The sequence below is a fragment of the Bidens hawaiensis genome, unplaced genomic scaffold (assembly GCF_021521415.1).
Source record: "Bidens hawaiensis isolate Kalapana, Puna unplaced genomic scaffold, B.hawaiensis_p1.1 tig00023388_1, whole genome shotgun sequence".
NCBI classification, from domain to species: Eukaryota; Viridiplantae; Streptophyta; class Magnoliopsida; order Asterales; family Asteraceae; genus Bidens; species Bidens hawaiensis.
Window position 1 is genome coordinate 297,005 of NW_027493658.1, and position 6,000 is coordinate 303,004.

The window sequence follows — 6,000 nt, forward strand, 5'->3', positions numbered from 1 at the left end:
AAGTTTAATGACTTATGTTTGGCAAAAAAACTGCGGGTTTGCTCCTTGAGCTCTTTTTAATATGAGTTAAGTGCCATTTTAGTACCTGTGGTTTGATCAACTACGCACCTATTCTTTATTTTATGCAAATGGCTACCTCAGATTTAAAAAACTTGCCATTTTAGTACTTTTTTCTAACTTCGTCTATTTTTTCCGTTATATCGAGGGTAAAATTGGAAATTTTCTTTATTTTATTTACTTTGCATAATCATCTCCTCATCAGTACTCGTAGTACTCCTCACCATTATCATAATCATAATAATATTAGTCTACACCATCTTCAAAGCCAAACAACCAATAACCCCCGTCACCTCCGCCCAACTACAGGACTTCGACGTCTCCGTCGTTCCACTTCCACCCAGCGTTATGTTAAACGTCTCACTTGCACTCGGCATCTTAATCAGAAACACTAACAAGGTCAGTATCAAGTACCAATACCTCCGGACAAAGGTCGTGGCGTCAGCGACGTTTCGATACCCGCCGGAAAACTTGGATACGACGATACAGAACGGTTGAATCTTACGGTTACTATTTTCGCGGATCGTGTAAGATGGATCCGCAGATCTATACGGATCTATGTATTCTTATTCAAAAGATGGTTTGAAGACACGACCTCCGACGGTTGTAATTTTTTTCCCCCTGATCATGAACTCTGCTTATTAAGATGTGGGGATATTGGAAGCTGATTTTATGATTCTAGTTGGCTGGAGAAACGTGTTTAGTTTTTAACGGTTAGCCGTAGTTGAGATGGCCGGAGCTTTGCCGGCGAAGACGGATGGTGGAAGCCGGAATTACGAACGTGAAACAGTGTGTTGTTGTTGTTGGTTTAGGGAATTGACATAATTAGTCCCTAGGCTTTTGAAATGTTTAAAAACTAAACAAAACTTTAGCAAAATGGAGGATTTACTTTAAATAAATAAAATAAAGAAAATTACCAATTTACCCCCAACGTAACGGAAAAAATAGACGGAGTTTGAAAAAAGTACTAAAATGGAAAGTTTTTTTAATCTGAGGTAGCCATTTGCATAAAATAAAGAATATGTACTAAAGTTGCGTAGTTGATCAAACCACAGGTACGAATATGGCACTTAACTCTTTTAATATTCATAAATCCACTTAGCAGATATAAATACCCAGATGATATACCGCATATAGACCAATGGTCTCCGAACCTTGGAGCATCCCATCAATACAGGATTTAAGGTTATAGAACCATACGCCTATGAAGTGTTAACCACTAAAACTAGAAGTATGAAATTTATGTTTATATCACAGGCTACTTAGGCATACCCTAACGTTAAACCTACCCAAGCATCGTATGATTAGTCTATTCAAATTTCTATAAAATTTTAATTTTACGATCAAACTAAACATAAAGCTTGAGTATGACCCGACCTTTCATCCCATATTTTTTTATCTAACAAGCATCACACTAAAATCAAGTAATTTAAGTTCAATTAAGTCTACAATCATATTGTTCTTTCATTCTTAATGGGCTGAGCCTACTGACACATCAATTACGGAGTCTATCCGTTCAGTCACATCCCATTATATGTGTTGAATTAAAAACTCTTTTTTCTTTAAAAATTTCTTAAAAATTTCAAGAATGTTGCCAAAATTCATCGGTAATAATATCATCTCCTGTTTAATGCAGAAAAACAATTTCAAGGGATATTTCAAACTTGTGTAAATATATATATATATATATATATAAAACCTTTTATTACATATTTTTATTTTTATCATTTTTTTTGAAAATTTTGAAACTTTTTTTTACCAAAAGAAAACGTCAGTTCCTATCCCCACACTTAAAATCAACATTCTCCCCAATGTAGGAATAGAAAAAGACATAAAATAAAGTAGAATCAAAAGTTAAAGCAAATAAAATAAGAAAGTGGAACAGACTCCCCTGGTAATAATGCAGTTATCTTCACAAGTATCGTTCCAAGGCGACTGTATAGTATTTCATTCGCGGCCGCAGCTTCTGGGTGTCCTCTACAATATGATAGGCTCAGAAAATCCTCGTTCGAATGAAGATTGAGTACGAACAAGAAAATCTAATCTTGAAAGATAAAACTCAAAACCAATGTTTTAAAAAGCGACATTTTACTTGTACCGGATTTGACTAAAAAATGGTTCCATAAGGAAATGCCTCCTTCACAACGAATGGACCAGCACATCGGGATTTCAATTTATCCGGAAACAACTTCAACTGGGAATTATATAGAAGCACCTTATCCCCACACTTAAACTCTTTGGCCCCCCTTAGTATGTTTATCATGGCGTTGTGTTCCTTTGTCCGCTCCTTATACCCCCAACTTCTTTCATACGCCACATTTCGTAACTCCTCAACCTCATGAATTTGAAGAAACCGACTCTTTCCCGCCGCAGATAAATCAAGATTTACGGATCTTAAAGCCCAATACGCACGATGTTCTAACTCAACAGGGAGATGACACGCCTTTACATAAACTAGCCGAAAGGGAGTGGTCCCGATAGGCGTTTTGAATGCAGTACGAAAGGCCCAAAGTGCATCATCTAGCTTTTCAGCCCAGTCCCCACGATTCTTCCCAGCCGTTTTCTCTAAGATCCTCTTAATGCCACGATTGGTGTTTTCCACTTGACCGCTAGTCTGAGGATGGTAGGCCGTAGAAATTCGATGGGTGACTCCATAACGTTTCAGAACCTTATCATCTAAGCATTACAAAAGTGGGTACCCCGATCACTGATCAGGTCCTTAGGAGTACCGAATCGAGCAAAGATTTTTCGATGGAATCCCACTACAACCCGCACGTTAGGTAAGGTTTGAGCCTCTACCCATTTAGACACATAATCGATAGCAACGAGGATGTATCTGTTCCCTCTAGACATAGGTAACGGACCAATAAAATCAATGTCTTATATATCAAAGATCTCAAACACCTGGATAGGGTTTTAGGGCATCTCATTTAGGGATGAGATGTTACCAGCTCTCTGACACGCGTCACACGAACGAACAAACTCATGCGCATCATGAAAAATAGTTGGCCAATAGAATCCCACATCAAAAACGCGTTTGGCGATAGAAGTCGCACCAAAATGGCCACTAGTCGGGCCCTCATGACAATGTCGAAGAATACTACGAGATTCATCACCAAAAACACATACCGAATCACCTGATATGAGCCAATACGGAATAAGTACGGATCCTCCCAAATGTAGAACTTGATATCTGCAAAGAATTTCTTCTTTTGATGATATGTCAGTCTGGGCACTAACTCACCAGAGGATAAATAATTAGCAATATCAACAAACCATGGGAACCCCTCTTCACTCGCCTTTACATACAATAGAGTCTCACCCGGGAAATCATCACCAATTGCATGTTCCCGGGTCTTGTCCATGTCAGAATTTTCTAGCCGTGACAAGTGGTTGGCGATGACATTTTCAACTCCTCTTTTATCTTTAATTTCTATATCGAACTCCTGAAGAAAAAGGATCCAACGAAGGAGTCGAGGCTTCACATCTTTCTTAGCAAACAAATACCGCAGAGCCGCATGATCAGAGAAAATGATAGTCTTAGAAAGAACGAGATAGGAACGGAATTTATCGCATGCGAAAACAACCGCAAGACCCTTAACCATCAACTTCTCCTTCTCCTTCGTCTCCAAACTCGAAGAGATAATGACGGGAAGATGTGACCCCTCCCTTAAAAACGCATATTCTAGGTGAGATGGTAAATCTTTCAGCTCTAAAGAAGGGGGGTTCTCAACAGATGGTTTTTCGAGCGAAAACTCTCGCTGTTCAACCGCAAGGACATTAGAAAAGATTTGGGAACTCATGATCGGTTTGTGTCATCCTGTCTCAGGTATCTCGAATGACTAATTCTCCACATCGATGATCTGAGTGTCGGACGTATCTCTCTCGCAAACCTTCATAAGATAGTCACCTACATGCATCATGAAAGTGTCGATGAAGTAAAGAGTGTCATCATGCTGTTGAGTATGCCTCATGGATTTCCGCAAGTCGAATTTGACCGTGTCATCATGAACTCGAAGAGTCAATTTGTCATCGGCAACAACGATGAGAGCGCATGTGGTGGCTAGGAAAGGACGGTCGAGGATGAGTGCAACTTTCGAGTCCTCATCCATATCAAGAATGACAAAATCGACCGAAAATATGAATTTGTCCCCCTGCACCAACATGTTCTCCACAATGCCCTCGGGAATTTCACAGATCGGTCTGCCAGCTGGATACTCATTCGGGTGGGAAGCAGCTCTCCCACGTTAAGTTTGGCAAACACAAAATAGGACATGAGGTTAATGCTTGCACCGAGGTCGGCCAAAGCATTGTTAACATGAAGATTACCAATCAAGCAAGGTAAAGTTTCCCGGATCTGTCATCTTCCTAGGAAGTTTGTTCTGTACGGCGGCAGAACACTCCTCACTCAGAGTAATAGTCGAAAGCTCCTCAAGTTTCTTTTTATTAGTGATCAAATCTTTAAGAAACTTGGCGTGTTTTGGCATGTTCGCGAGAGCTTCAATAAATGGAATGTTCACATGGAGCTTCTTAAGCATGTTGAGAAACCTAGAGTACTACTTCGAATAATTCTTTTTCACCAGACGACCGGGATATGGCGGTTTTGGCTTGTAGACGCACACCAGTTCCTGTTCAACCTGCTTCTCTTTCTCAACTAATGCACCGCCTGACCATGAGGTACTTGCTGGGTCACGCCACTGGTTCACCTTGTCAGGCGGTGTCTCTAACTCCAACTCCTCGTCAACTTCCTCCTCCTCTCTTGGTATACCGCTAACGACACCTCGCCAACTTCGGGTGGTCAGTGCCTTGGCCTGACCATTTTGAAATGGTTTAGAATAGGTGGGATAGGGATTAGGGACGGTTTTACTTGGAAGACTCCCCGAGGGTCGTTGATCAATCTTTGCAGACAACTCACCAAACTTAGCCTCAAGATTCTAAAATTCAACCTGTTGTCCCTTCATAAACATCTCATGCTGCAAAAGAGTGGATTTGGTGTTGGCATCATTTTGTAAGAGCTGATTTAACAACTGAGATTGGTTAGCCAACATCTCCTCGATCTTGGAAGTACTATTTGGTACAGGAGCAGGTTCAGGGGCGGGTTCTTGGAACAGATTATGGCATTGCTGATAACCAGAGTTACCTGCCCGCCAATTATAGTTAGAATTATTGTTTCACCACCTTGAATTTAAGGAACGGTTTTGATTAGCAAGAAAATCTACCTCCTCCTGAGAATCAACAGGACAATCGGCTGTCTCGTGATTTCCACGACATATCTCGCACCTACGAGCTTGCAACTTAAGCTCTTTGAGCTCCTTCTTCACTGCCTCCACATCTGCCGACACACTCGTATTCTGATCAACATGATGCACTCCACAAGATTCTGAGATGGCTGCGACCTTGGTAGCTGAGACGGGCCTTCTATTCGGTGTATATTGATCCCCTAATGCAATGCTCTCGAACATTTCTTCAGCCACCTCTATGATGAGTTTATCGAGCATGTTTCCTCCAGCGGCGGAATTGAACCGTTGTTGGGTTTCGGGAGTAAGGCCAATATAGAATTTTTCGACCACAACCCAATCGTTTAGGCCATGCTGAGGAAAACGGCTTATAAGAGTTTGGAAACGCTCCCACGCGGAATAATAGGACTCATCAGGGTCCATATGTGAGAGGGACAGGTGTCTCGGAGCATGGAAACACAAGCCCTCGTCAACTTCCTCCTCGTCTCTTGGTGTACACTAATGACACCTCGCCAACTTCGGGTGGTCACTGCCTTGGCCTGACCATTTTGAAATGATGTAGAATAGGAGGGACCGGGATTAGGGACGGTGTTACTTGGAAGACTCCCCGAGGGTCGTTGGTCAATCTTTGCAGACAACTCACCAAACTTAGCCTCAAGATTCTGAAATGCAACCTGTTGTCCCTTCATAAACGTCTCATGCTGCA